Raw genomic sequence first — 15,161 nt, 5'->3', positions numbered from 1 at the left:
TTAACAGCTTTGCACAATTTAAATAGTACTACAATAGCTGACTGGTACTCACTGACAGCATACAAAGAAGTCCTTCATTATAACTGATTGCTTTTATGTCTGTTTAAATTTGATTCATTGCAAAAATGGTTAAAAAATGTTTTGAATCTTTCAACTGGATTTTTTTTTTCTTTATATCAGTCAGGTTACGAAAAAAAAAATGTCATGCATGAGAATCTCTGTGGTATTTTCTTCAGAATCAAAAGGCCAAGCAAAAATACTAGATTTTTTATTTTTTTTTTTTAATTTCAGCAAGTCTTATCAATATTTTGAGAAGTAGCCTGTTTCTGCAACAATAAATCTTATGTCATTAACATAAAACACGTAAGATTCCTTAATTTTGAAAATGTTTGAACGTACTCTCTCAGAATTTTAGTCAGTCGTTCAGCTAAGTTCCCTTGAGCTATGTTGAGTACAGTAATAAGTAAAAAGGAATTTTCTGATCTCATGCTATTTATTTGTCTGATATTTCCAACCTGTATTACTATCTTGGGAGACAACAAATATCTTTGCATGAATACAAACTGCTTGGCATAACAGATGTATAAGTGACTGGATTTTGATGTGAGACATTYGCCTAGAAAACTCTCAGCCTCAAGGCTGCTGCTTAGTCCTCAAGAACCTCTCACTGCTGTTACRGAGAGCAGCAGTCTGCACAGCCAATGCTTTCACCAGACAAAAAAAAAGACTGAGATCAAATAACTGGTATTTATTTTAAACAAGAKTGTTTAAGGGTTTAAATGAAGGACTGCAAGTCCAGCAGCAGGAGCAGAAGACACATATACACTGCAGCCAGAACCTGGACGGTGTCTAGTGGTTGTGAGGATTCTCCCTCCTCCCTGGGCTTAAAAATCCTTTCCATGTGAAATACAAGCCAACGTGGATTCATTTCTTTAGATTTTTTTTTAATTATTATTCTTGAATCATATCTTCAACAAAATGTTTACAAATAATTAGGCACACACATAAGAAACCTTAAAATTTATGATTTTTTTCCCCTTAGTATAATCTCTTAGTATAGCTTTTCAAYGGATAAAAAAAGAAAAAAYAGAAGGAAATTGTTCTCATGTGCCCTGAATACATGACCAAATAAATGTGTTTGTTATGGAATTATGGTTTATTTGTGCTACTACATTCAATTTTAATGAACTGAAAAGTGYGATATAAAGCAAGAGGTTTCTTTATCCAAAGACTGGAAGCTTTTTGATACAGGACTTACTAGAGCTGTCTGAGTGTTTTCATCTGGTTCTCAGGAGCTAATGGAGAACTGCAATCCTTATAGGATATATAAAAATATATATTTTTTATACTATTGCTGATATATAAAAATATGTATTTTTTGTACTATTGCTGATGTTGTATTATGTCACTGGGAGGATGTGAAAGAGACATTTCATACATATTGAAACTAGAAAAAGAAGGGTTTACATTTCACCTTTATAAGCCCATTGGTGAGAAAGAGTAAAGTTAAAAACTGAACATTTGTGTCTAGAGTGAGGTACAAGAAGAAGGAAAGACATAAACACATAAAGTGACTTCTGAGTAACTGGATCTATGTTTATTAAAGACTTGGATTTCTCTAAATCAGCTGTCCTGTGCTCTTAATCACATATGCAGTTAGCATAGCTTTATAATAATCCACGCTGACATTTCAAGAAGAGATGAAATGATAAGAAAGAAGATGGATGATAAATTTGGAGCAACTTTTCTTAAAATTTATCACATAGAGCTCTTGTTCACTAGGACTCTAGTTCTTTTTTTAGTGATACCTAAATGATTCTCTTATTCATAGCAGACATAGACACTATGCTGTATGCAGATAAGACATTTATACCCAGTCTATATTATTGTAATTTATTTAAAATCTGGCACTGAGTTTTTAGGGCATTTGGTGAGGAATCTGAACAAAATTCTAAATAAAATATCAAATATCAAATTTTGCATATTTTGGGATATGTAAAATAAAACAGAGAAGATCATACAAGACTGATACAGATACTGCCTTCTGTAGATTTATGTCCTTATGCGATCTATTCCAGCCATGCAATTTAAAATTATTATAGAAAAAAAAACAAAATCAATTAAATTAGGTATATGGCAATCACTTGAAATCAGAAATAAAAAAGCTGACCATTAAAAACAGACACAAACTCAGACCATATCTAGCAACATATTTTTGTGTATYTAATCATGTGATGGAAGTTAGTCTACCAATCCCATTTACTAATCGCAGCAGCAAACACAGGCTGACATTCAGGTAGATTGCTTTCAGTGCTTACCAACATCTTTGAAAGTACTCTGAATTTGTATCAATTATAAGGATTAAAATTCTAGAAAAGTTTATGCTTTTCTTTTTTTTTTAAACTGGGAGAATTCAAAAGTATTTAAAGAAAAGGAGAAATAGTAGAGCATTAATTCAGGACTAGAGCATAACTCCAGTGAGAAAAGATTCTTCTTAAGATGCATGTGTAACATTGCAAGGTCTTTTAAATTGTTAAAGTATTAGAAGTCCTTGCCTTATTTATTGATTTGCTTCTTCATACATTACTTATATTTCATACATTAGTTATATTTCTTATTGACTTTTGAACTGTTCTCTGATCTCTGAGATTACTTTTTTAGTTCCATTAAAATAGGTAATGGAATCATTTACTGAATAAGTTAATACAATTTTATACTACAAGTCACAGTCCTTATGCATGTAAATATAAAAGAAACATTTTAATTTTTATGTAATGGAACACACCAAAAAAAAACCCAAGAAATTAGCTTATGAAGTAAATGGGAACTTAGCAGTCAACAAATAATAGTCTGTGAACCATAAACAATGAGCTACTCTATTCAAAGAACACAAAAGAAGTTTGTCCTAACAAAACTGAAATTTAAAAATAGATGATGTAATCTCAGATCTCGGGGAAAAGGAGACAGGAAGGTTGTTTTCTTTGCCAATCTTTGCTGAATTCCGCTTTGAGTCAGCCAGCATAGACTGTGTGCAGCCTGGAAAGGCTAGGCTTTTGTAACTATTCTTACCAAAAAAATCAAATTCCAATTGTTTAATTGCAATTAGTAAATGATAATATGGATGTTGCTAATCTGTTTCAGAGAGTAAAAGATTTTAATGATATGGATGATGGCCATCCTATTACATTCTTCCATAGACAGATTTGAATTTACTAGCACAAATATAGATTTTTTTTTAACCTTCAAGTACTTGACTTTGCCACCTTAATTATGCCCTGAAGTCATTCAGTTTTTGTTTTCATGTAACCAAGATGAAGAAAGGCCAAAAGAACAAAAACGAAAACATACTACAACTATTCACACTTAACTCATCTGCAAAGTTCAGTCTTCTTTCTCATCTTACACTATTTCCTTCCCCTGCAATTTTCTAACTCTATCAATTTCAGTAACTTCTCCAGTTATTTTTTCTTCATTTACATCCTAAGACATTTCTTTTCTGTTCATTTAGTCCTCACAGCAATTAATTCCATTCCCTTTGTTAAAACAATCCCTAAGATTTCTCCTAGATCCAACAACTTTGGACAACCAGGCTCAGTTCTTTTCTCCCTTGAAGATCCCTTGTTTTTATCTACTTCTTTCCTTTCCTCATTTGGCTGTTGTTCCTTCTGACTTGAGCTGACTTAAAATCAATTCTTCCTCCAACAGAGGTAAAGAAAGCAACTCACTGAGATCATAGAATCAAAGAATCATAGAATCCTTAGGAAGGGACCTCCAGAGGTCATCTGGTCAAACCCCCCTGCTCATGCAGGGTTACCTACAGCATGTGGCACAGAATTGCCTGCAGGTGGGATTTGAAGATCTCCAGAGAAGGAGACTCCACAACCTCTCCGGGCAGCCTGTTCTGGGGCATTGTCAACCTCACCATTAAGAAATTTTTTCCTGAAGTTCCTGTGGAACTTTTGGGGCTTCAGTTTGTTTCAGCTGTTTCCTCTAGTCCTATCGGTGGCCACTCCTGAAAAGAGGCCGCCCCATTCTCCTCACTGCTTTCCTTGAGGTATTTATCAGGTCCCCGCTCAGCCTTTTCTTCTCCAGGCTGAATAGGCCCAGCCCTCTCAGCCTTACCATGGGAATGACGCGCTCGTAGCTCTCATTTCCAATTTCCAGACCTAAACCTATTGCAGGAAAAAAATGCACTTCATCACTATAATCCTGACAGAAGTATGATGTGGTGATGGAGCATGAATCTGTTCAGAGGAGAAGCTRTAGGAAATTAAAAGCTGTAAAAAACTAAAATATGATCAGAAACACATCAGGTTGGCTGAAATGCTTGTGCCAGGGACACTGAACTAGCTGTGATTTTTAAGGTTAGAAAATAGGTAAATTTGGACAGATTTCACAAGGATATGAAGCATACTTTGTTTAGTACATACTGTCTTCTATTTGCTGATCCAGACCATTTCTTTACTAAAGATTTTCCAACATTACACCTAGAATACTAAAATAAACAGGGTCAAGTCCAAGGCTTAAGTACTGTGAACATCCAGAATGTTTAACTAATTGCATGCTTCCTGACATAGTTTGGCCCATACCACCTGGCCCTCTCTCAAGCATGACCRTGGTTACTTCATGGTCTGCTTTTCTGTGCCAATTTGTAGCACTTTTTGTTTTGCTGGTGAAGAGAACTAGTCGTACAGATGCAAGCGGTACCTTGCCATTTGCTTTCAAAGCTGAGGATTAGTCTTTACTAGTGTGGCTTACTCATCCTCTCCTTTCCCCTCACTCCTCTAAAACCAAGTGAACACTATCTGTATTTTCTGCTCAAGCAAATTATTCCCCCTCTGTTAGACTGTGACACTATGTGCCTGTGGTATGGGACTAAACAGTAACAAGTTCTAAAATAATGGGCAGCAACCATTTTCCTATGTGTTTCACATACTTTCCTTGAGGAGATTACCAAGATTGTAAAAGGTCTCTATTGTGAATAAGAATACAATCTGTTATTCGGATTCAAACCTACTTTTCAGAAAAAAAAAAGTTCTTGATTTTATAAAGCAGAATAATTCCTCACATGAAATTAAAAAAAAAAAAAAAGAACTTCTGACAGTCCATAAGAAATGTTTTGCAGCATGTAATAACTGCATCAGGTTATTTATTGTAACTATAATTTATAATGTTTTTATTTAAATGTACCTGTAGGAACAAAAGGCATCATCCTGGAATTAGTTTTAATATTTATTGGTTCATTTTTCTCTGCCTTCCCTGCTACATGTTTTTCAATAACTTTTCCAAATTGCATCACCCGAAAATTCTGCAGAAGGTAAAACATACTTAAAGAGACAGTTCTGTTTTGCCTTGGAGAATGGAAGCTTGACTAACATTTTTAAATTATAGGTATGTCATGAAATTCAAATTCTTATTCTTGATACCATAGTTTTTCACCATAACCTGTTGCACGTACAAAACCACTCAGCCCTAAAAGAAGAAAGTGTCAGAGAAAGCAAACACAAGGATATGTAATTCTGCCTTTAATTTGCAGACTTCTCCACAGAACTGTTTCCTTAAGTTCACTCAGTGTCTTCTGGAGAAAACCTGCTTCATCTGCATTTACAACATCATCGGAAAGTGAAACAAATAGCAYTTGCTAGATAACAACAGAAAATACATATTTTTAAGAAGTAACCTTTTTTGTTTGTTTGTTTGTGTAAGCAAAACCATTTTATTACGCATTACAATGCCCACAGTACCTTTCAAAATCTAAAAGCTGAGGGGACACCCTCTTCCTACTCAAAGGTAGTAAACTGAAAGGACTCTTCACCACTTACTTGCAAGGTTCTGATGGTTTCTGCTTGCTCAGGCTATAATTTACCTATTGATAAGAAGTCCTTTCTTTAAAAAAACTTATTTTGAGTAGATGATCCTACTTAATTAACATAATTTCAACAAATAATTAACAGAATAAAATCCAGTTTTTGGCTTAAATTGAAATCAACACCCTTTATATTTTCAAAATATTAGTCTGATTGGGGTTACTCTACCCACTCTGACAAAGCTGGCTATTTGCAAAGGGAAAGAGATTAATTACTTCATATTTAAGGATTTCATTTGTGTTTCTTATTAATGTTCTAATTCTTATTGCAACTTTTGGAAGAGCGGGCAATGGGAAAGTACTGTTGAATCAAAGTTACAATCATGCAGATAGAAATAATTAATATATTGGGAGTTTTTCTGGGCAGAAAATAAAGATGGAGACAGATTTTGATGCTATCTTATCAAAAAGGCACACAAAGTACTTTTTTTTCTTTCAGAACACTTTCGTGAATATCATTTGGTACTCTCAATTTATTATTATTAATTTTATTATTTGTCCTAAAACATATTCTATAGATATTTTATTCTGGGGCAGTCCTTCAGAGCTATTCTCTATAAAAAAGGAGAGCATAGAAAAATGTCCCAGATAAACTCAATGAAGATAACTGATAGTAACTCCTTTAGGTGTCTTTGTCTTTTAGGAAGGATATCTCTTTCCAGGCATACCAAAAAAAAAGAAAAAAAAAAATCATGTATGCCAAGCATCCAAATATATATCACTAATATGCACCAATAAATAAAGTTAATAAGAGAAAATAACTACATAGATTCTGTGGATTATACATGAACATAAAAGAAAGAGACCATCGAGACTGATTCAGGCTGGACAAGGTAAAAAGCAGTTTATGAAGTTTCCCAAGGCAGAGCTTCTGTCTCTACAGGTCTCAAATCAACCAATATTAATTCAATACTGACTAGTGACACTCCGAGATGACTAGCGATACTGCGACTGACCCAGCACAGATATTAGTTGCTACCAAGGTGAAACCGAAATCAGTGACACTGTGTGCAAAGTGAATAACAACAGAATGGGCTGCAGGGCCTGGCTATGCTTGCTACTGCTCTTAGTTGTGCTTAAAGATTCTTTAAAAATCATTAAAGAAAAAATGAATGCTAAATTAACAATTTGTTCCATAAGCAGGAAAGCTAAAGAAGTTCAACCATGTTCAGATTTCTCCTTTTGTTCTTCAAACCTCCTCATCAATGCAATAACCCATTACTCTTGCTCTCTCCATGACCTTTAAAACAATATCCTAGGAAAAGACCATCCATCCTAGCCCTAACCAAGTTGAAGAGTGTTGTGACCCACCAGGTACTACACACAGGCCAACAGAATATATGAGAGATGTGATCCATCTGACCAAGCGGAGAAGATGCCTTTACCAAAAGCCTTGCTAACATAGTGCATTGGGGAGGGTCACTACAACCTTCAGAGTAGTGAACAAATGGCAGGCAGCAAAGAGGCATTTGGGACAGAGGCAATAACCTTACTGCCCTTTTCCTATAAAAGCAGCATGAGTGGAGAACATCTCCAGTGTCAACATGTGAACACACACACCATGGCTAGAATCATGCTAGAAGTCTATTGAGCAAGTAGACAAAGTTTCCTTTAGAGAGCTGGAGAAATCTCACAATTATGGGCCCTTTGACCAATCTAATATCTGCTGTAAGAGCAATATTTCAAGCCACAAGCAATTGAGGAGACTTCTGGAGAATGAAAATTCTTTTTGTAGAGATGATAGAGATCTTTGTATGCAATATAATACTCAGTTTTGTATGGCAGTAACATCCTATCATGAGAATAAGTAAACTGTATTATGTGTAATTTCTTTAAAATTTTGAGTTTACTTGTCCAAAAGATGAAAAACATATGATAAGTGTGTTTGTAACTTCAATTTAAAGTGTTTCAGAGAAGCTAACTGGTTTCTAACATGCAACATTATACCAAGTTCTGATGGTAATTTAAAAAAAAAAATCCATCTTCTCTAGATAAGCACAGTAAAGCTGCATTAATCTGAATTCCTTTCTTGATGAGAAGGGATGTTTGGTAAGTCGTACTTTTTCTTGGGGGACAGCTTTCAGCCAAAGTCCTTTAATATTATCTTTAATGTTCTCATTTCCCGTCTTCAGTGCTATGAAGAAGTACTCTGTGTGGCAGCAAAGAAGAACAGCTCTATTTAAATATATATGTAAATAGGCACTGGCATAAGTTTCTCTCCTTTTCTCATGCTTGCTCTTATTTTTATGAAAATGTTACTTCTGAGAAAGAAACTGTTAATTCTTTAGCGGCTTCCTGCCAGTTCATACAGTTGACCTGTAGCAATTACAAAACTGATAAAAATAATGGATAACTACTTTCTCCTTTATATTCTTTACATTGGAAGAGCAGTGTAGGAAGACTTGATGAATGATTTCACATAACAGATGGGGATATAGTAGTGATAGTTCTGTGAAGTTTAATTTCAATACTGAAGTGAAAATACACAAAGAATGGAACTTCATACAGATGCTTATCCCGAGAAGATGGATTCTTGTTTTAATTTTCATCAGAAAGATTTGGTATAGTGTTGTGTTATTAGAGAGCACTTAGCTTCACAGAATCACAGAATGACTGAGGTTGGAAGGGACCTCTGGAAATCATCTAGTYCAACCCCCTGCTCCAGCAGGGACACCCAGAGCACGGGGCACAGGGTGACAGCCAGGCGGGTTTGGAAGATCTCCAGAGAAGGAGACTCCACAGCCTCCCTGGGCAGCCTCTTCCAGGGCTCTGTCACTTTAAGAGTAAAAAAATTTCTTCCTCATTTTGGAGCTAAAATTAACTGTTATGTCTTCCCTTCTTATTTTAAGTGATTTATCACAAATTTATGTTTAAACAAATGTGAAAGGACTATTTGACCTTGCATCTACAAAGTCTCAATTGTGAAAATGTTGAAAGAACACATGCATCTAAGCTTAACTGAAGAAGTGAAAATTCACTTTACATTTCAGCAGAGCGGGAAGCACGATGTTGTCCTATGTATACTGTGCCTCATCTGATTTTTTGCACCTCTGCCCTTTCCTGATGAATATTTATTGTCAAAGACCACAAACCGATGAGTTTCTGTTGTACTGCAGCCTCGGTCATAACAACCCTAATACTCAGTTTTATTTAAACAAGAGAACACAGATTAAGTGTGTATTAGACACATAAGGCAATAATCAAAAGCTGTGTACCGCAGAAGCCTTTTTTGGTGATGTTGACATTAAATGTTTAGGTGGCAACTGACTCTGTGTTTCTTCAGTGACTATGACAAAGCAATAATGGAACAAAACCAAAAGTACATAGTAAMACAAATGAGTATTACTTCTCCTGCACATGCCTCTCTTGGGATTAAAATGAACAGCAACAGCAAAGAACTAATAGATATAAAACACACWGCTAATCTGCCAATTGGCCGTAAAAATAAATGAAGCACAAACTAAACCCAGAAATGCATGTTAAATATGCATGCATTCTAAAGTAAAACAAGAAAAAAATCTCACATATGATGTAATTTATACATTTTTCACATCTCAAAGTGGTATTTTTCACAGAAAAGCATTTCTCCAAAATGTAAATAAGCAATTATTACTTAAATTCTTATTTTTTTAAATGGAAGTTGACATTACTCAATGCTGAATTATGAAAAGTAAGTTTTATTTTTTTATATGTCTTCATTTTAAAGATAGCACTTCAAGAAACTCAAAACCAATTCCCGTTAGGATGAAATCACAAGCACAAACCATAACAAGTTTTAAGACCARCCATAACAAGTGTTAAGACCAACCTCCACCTACGACCTACTAAACTCTTCCTTGTAGGTTTGAAGAAAACTGCAGGTTCTGATGAAGGCAGCATGCACTTTGCAATCACTTTCTTTGGAAAAGCAAGTTCTACAGAGGCATAAATAGATGGYACCATCTACATTCAGAAGCATCCTCATCCAATCTGTCTGGCAAATAAGCTCTTTCRATACGTAGGGAGCCAAACATTTATATTATGAATAAAACTCTATAACCTTTATATCTACAATACATCGACATTGCATTTATTTCAGAGCAACATTTAAGGTGTTTCTCCATGAGAGAAACAATGACAAATTAGGTTTTCTTAACTCAGACAAACTACACTAAAATTCTAGAAAAGTCTATGCATATTTCTATGGGTCATTTTTTGGTAAAAAATGAAGATAAATAATGCCAGATCTTAAATTTCTGCATTTTTCAAGGTTTGTAGGTGAAACTGGTCTATGTTGGTGATTTGGACTGCTTCAATAAAAAACAGCAAAGTGTTTTTATCAAATATGTCTTATAAACAGTTTCTCCTCTGTCATAACAATGCATAACCACATATCTATTTGTGACAGCATTATCTTCACATATACATTGAATCTAGTTATTAAATGACAAAATATTTTGCAAAGAGTTCATAGAAAAAGAAATATACTATTTCATAGTGAAGTTCTATGTTTAAACAAGATAACTGTTTTCAGGAGCTTTACGCTTCAGTATTCTTGGCACAGAAGTGCTTTTTGCAGATGTATTTGAGCACTTGAAATCAGAAAAAATAGCCAAAATATCCTGAAAAGATAAGCAATATGAAAAGCTTATAACTATTATCTTCTATCCTGGTTTTGCAGTCTGTCATATGTAAAACTTGGCTCCATCCATATAAAACTCCATACAACATCCATCCATACTACATAAAGCTTGGCTCTGAGACTTCTTTGAGTCAGCTTTCATTTCCTTAGTCTTAAATATGATTGCATTTTTGTGGAACTGAAATACTTGTTAGAAGSCTTGAGGCTTTGTGTGAAGGTACAAAGCTTCCTCATAGACTCTTTGGGAGTGTAATGGGAGGGAAACAAACCAGATGCAGTCTCGTTCATGCTGACTTTTGGTAGCCTTCACATTCTCTCTCTCTAGTTGTCTTCATTCAAGACAAATACAAATCCTTCTCTSTTTTGATATTGAAACCCATCTTAGAATTTTCTTATCCCTAATGTAAAAACATTAATTCAGGCAAGAAATAATTACAGCTATTTCTATCAGTCTTCCAAATATTCTCCTGTGATTTTTCAATCCACAGAGATCCTCCCTGGTAACTTTTTGGCTTTAAATTCTGTATCCCTCCATTTCCATCCTTACATTCCCAAGTAAAATTCAAACCTAATATATAATAATTTCTTACTGTTTTGTACTTATTTTCTCCTCTATTATCTTTTGCGTTTTCCCCATCCTCTCTACCCACTCACCAAAGAGACCAGAAATATCTGTTTATGCTATAAATATCATTTTTTTATGTATCATCTGATGCATACAACAACTAGCTTGCAGGTAGCAGTATATAGCACTGATGCAATTTGCAAATAGATTCTGAATGACATAGGAAGCCGAGAGACAAAAATGATAGTATTTGAGAGAGACATCAAATTGAAGAAGGCTCTATGAGCTCCTGATTTTAATTGAGTTCTGAACTAAGAGGGATCTGGATCCATGACTTTGCTCAAAGAATGAAAGATAAGACCAGGTGGTTCTACTATCATCTGTTCATCTAGCATGATGAATTTGGGAAAGAAAAAACCAAAATAGCATTCCATCCTTCTGGCACATTGAGTTCTCCTCTAATTCATTTATGCCACTCTCTAGAAAATCTAAAATAACACAATAGCAATAATGGAAATAACGAGAACTGGACAATGAAAATATTCTAAATATCCTGAAAAGTTTTTTGAATTATTGTAACAAATAAAAAGGGGCACCAAGGGTGATAAGTGAAAAAAAATAAGGAAGTAAGAAGCCAATCACTCCTGACATCATTAATTAACAATTTGTTCAGAAGAAGATAAACATCAGCCGACTCAGCTCAGCCAATGTGGCCTCAGATCATGCATCGTAATGCAGAACATGGTATGCAYGGTAAGCAGAACTACAAAGATTTCAACTGACCATAAACTTCCAGGACTCTATTGCACAAAGTTATCATGGCTTATGTGAGGACTGCTTACTTGGACGAACCTACATGAGATGGAGTTCATCTCACCCAACACAAATTACACCAGCCACACTTATCTAGGGCCCTTCAAAATGAAGAGGGGAGGACACTGCCAGCTCCTGATTCTCAAGCACATATTCAGGAATATATTCTTCTACTATAAAAGACTTAAGAATATATTCTGAAAAATATATTATTCAYATTTAAGATATAAAGAAATCTCCCATATCTCTATAAAAGAAGACTCAGAAACAGATGTTTTGGGCACATTCCTACACTTTCCCAAAGTTCTGTTTTAGGAATTTATGTGCTGACTTTGATGCATGGTTTTGTGGCAACACCTTGCAGAAAGACGCCAAAAATGTTTCACTAAATCATCTGCTAGTGAGTCAGTACCTACTGATATCTGGTTAGGAAGGCGCTGAGACTGACTCTCAGTTAGGGAAATCATCCAAGAGATATCTACAAGTTTAGTATCACACTGCAAAGAATAAAGGAAAAGTGTTCAGCAAAAACAACGAGCCCCTTCCTGACTAAGCTAAACTTTCAGTACATGATAGGGAAACTAAGAAAAAARTACAGCTACAACCATCAGAAGTTTACTGCTGCAAATGATTTATTTACATAAGACAGCAYAGAAATGTCTCTGTACAGTCATTTGATATTGGACAAAATTTAAGAAGTATTAGAAGCCAGCATTTTGATATATAAGTGCAAGTCTACTTTGTGCAGCTTAATACTGTATTTAATCACAAAAAAAGTATATTGAAATTAACAGAGATTAAAATTCAATTACATATACAAAATAAAGACTTAAATTTGGGTTTGGAAAAAAAAAAGCATACAGTTAGGAAACGATCCTTAAATGAAGACAGAATCGGCTGAAATGCTATGCAGATAATCAGATGGAAAACAAGTTGAATGTAATCATATATTAAATAAAGAGCAAGATTAAAACAACTTAACCATTAATGTGTAAATGTTATTATATGCACACAGAAAGTCAATAAAATAATTGTTACTTACCTTAGAGATCTGAAACAATGTGGACTTCTGAATTAACTACAAGCAGTYTCTTCCCAAGAGAGAATTGTCTAACTTTTCCACTACTTTCAAATCTGGAGTGGAAGATATTTTAGGCCTGGCCAAATATCACTGGAAGAAAATTTGTTCACATGTTTGGCCATGTCTTACATTCCATCCTCTTGCTTTGGCATACAGACACAGCTAATTTTAACCAGTGACACAAGCAGCTAATTCTGCTGCTAAAATTGTTGTGCACTGACTACAGAAATGAACTGTAACATTACGAGATACAACCAATACATAATGCTTATTGAAATGGCCCATTATGTTACATTTAAGATCACAAAATCCCAAGTGCTCTTTTAAAATCTGAGAATATGCAGCACCTCATAGGATTTGGATCTATATCCTATGGTATTGTTAGCTGCTAATTTTGCCTGACATATGTAATACGTAATATCCAACAAAAATTAAAGAGTAATTTTTCTGATTTTTTCGATTAACATTATTCTAACTAAAATCTACACCAGTAAATACAGTCTCTTTAAAAATGAAAATACATATAATATACCTTAAATAATATAAATGAATTTCATATAATGATTATATTAACTTCTTAATTATAAGCTTTTCCCAAAAACTGTTATTCTTCATATTTAAGAAAAATGCAGTTAAACATCAAGAGCTTTAAAAAAATACAAAATGAAGTTACATATATATTTAGAGATTATATTATAGAAATTGAGAAACATGTTCTTCAGTGACATTCTAGCTTTGAGTTTTAAAATGCTGAAACTAAAATTCCAGTCCTGCTTACATTAGACTGACTATACAAATACTGATCCATGGATTTTCTGTTTAAACCACAATACTTAAGACAAAATCTGTGTTGGTAGCTGTCTACAAATTATAAAGCATAAAAAGATACAATTGTAAGATTTATAGGAGATTAAAAGTCCTGTTAACAAGTGCTAAGTGAAGTATTGTAATCATTATCCATATGTTCAGACAATTTTGCTTCACAAAGTACAGTGTTTCCTTTATTCTAGCTARGGACTCACGCTGTTAGCATGCTTTAGAAGACAGCCCTTCTATCAGACATGCAACAGCTGCAGATCATAAATTCAGGACTGACATAAATCCATCCGATTGCAGAGTTACAAGATCCTTTTCTCCTTTTATGAATTCTCTGGCCATTAATCCTTTATCAGACTCTGTTTATGTACACAAATGAAGTAATTCATTTCCACATAAATGAACTAATTCACATGTATCTGACAAAAATGACAAATAATTTAAATAATAAAATATTTGAAAATTTCCTTAAGCAGCTTTTTATTTAATCKCTCGGATTTATGGAAGATAAACTGTGATGGAAGCATTTGTGTACTGTATTAACATCAAGCTTTTCTTTAATTGAAATTCCTTGTAAGCATGAGAGGTAGAAACCTGTAAGTGTCACAGTTTTGAAAGGCTTACTATAGTCACTGTTCATGTCCAACAATTCCCTGCAAAATTATTTATCCATTCTTGCAGATAAGCAGAGGATCATAAAAATATGGACCAGAAAACAAAACAAACCAAAAAAAGCAACACTGTAATTTAATTTTAACATGTTTCCTTTTGGCATATTTGTAATTATTTGATTTCTCAGTTCATAAAAAATGATTGCCTGGCAGAGTGCCCAGCTAGAGAAAGGGATTAGATTAAATCACCCAGTAGTTCTCTTTCTGGGGAAAACTCTTGTATTTTCTATGCACGACTACTACTCTTGGTCTCAATTCCTGAAACATCCTTTCCCTGCTCTCACATCTATCTAGTATGTATAAAGAAAAAATAATCCAGAAAAAAGAAAACAAATAAGTACCTCAGTTAGTATCTTCTGAAGTGCTCATGAAGTAGAACTGGTGCGAGAGTGATTGTCAGTGAGTCCTGTATCATCTGAAGGTAGCTGTCTTCCTATTTAAATGCAAAGAAGAGAAAGGAAAAGAGAATTTTTCACGAGTACCAGGGAAGAACACGATATACTCCTAAACCAGCCTCTACTTTAATAGACACCATTTTAAAGGTCATGGTCCAGCATCCATTGAAATTAGAATTATGGAACATAGGCAAATAAATAAAAAGCAGAATACTATACTCCTATTTTGCCTGCAAATGTTCATACCATTATAATTTACAGTGAAAAGGAAATAAATTTTAAGACAAAATCTATGTGAAAAATAATGAAAGAGCTTTATTACAACATTAAAAT

At 34.2% G+C, this 15,161-nt stretch overlaps 1 protein-coding gene across 3 annotated transcripts in view; it reads right to left on the bottom strand.

The window, feature by feature from the left end:
- Nucleotides 1-14,868, bottom strand: part of SGCG (sarcoglycan gamma) — a 75,348-nt gene extending 60,480 nt beyond the window's left edge. The window contains exons 1-2 of one of the 3 annotated variants that reach the window (XM_026049861.1): nt 14,775-14,862; nt 12,908-13,036 (exon numbers count right to left, since the gene is read on the bottom strand). The gene's annotated coding sequence lies outside the window, so the exon portion shown is untranslated. Of the gene's footprint in view, nt 1-12,907; nt 13,037-14,774 lie in introns of all 3 variants that reach the window. The other 2 variants (XM_026049860.1, XM_026049862.1) reach the window with 2 other exon arrangements.
- Between the last annotated feature and the right edge of the window lie 293 nt (nt 14,869-15,161).

This window comes from Nothoprocta perdicaria, unplaced genomic scaffold, assembly GCF_003342845.1.
Source record: "Nothoprocta perdicaria isolate Ctin4 unplaced genomic scaffold, notPer1 scaffold_62, whole genome shotgun sequence".
Classification (NCBI taxonomy): domain Eukaryota; kingdom Metazoa; phylum Chordata; class Aves; order Tinamiformes; family Tinamidae; genus Nothoprocta; species Nothoprocta perdicaria.
Note: the sequence above shows the minus strand (reverse complement) of the source record. Positions and strands in the feature narration are given on the sequence as shown.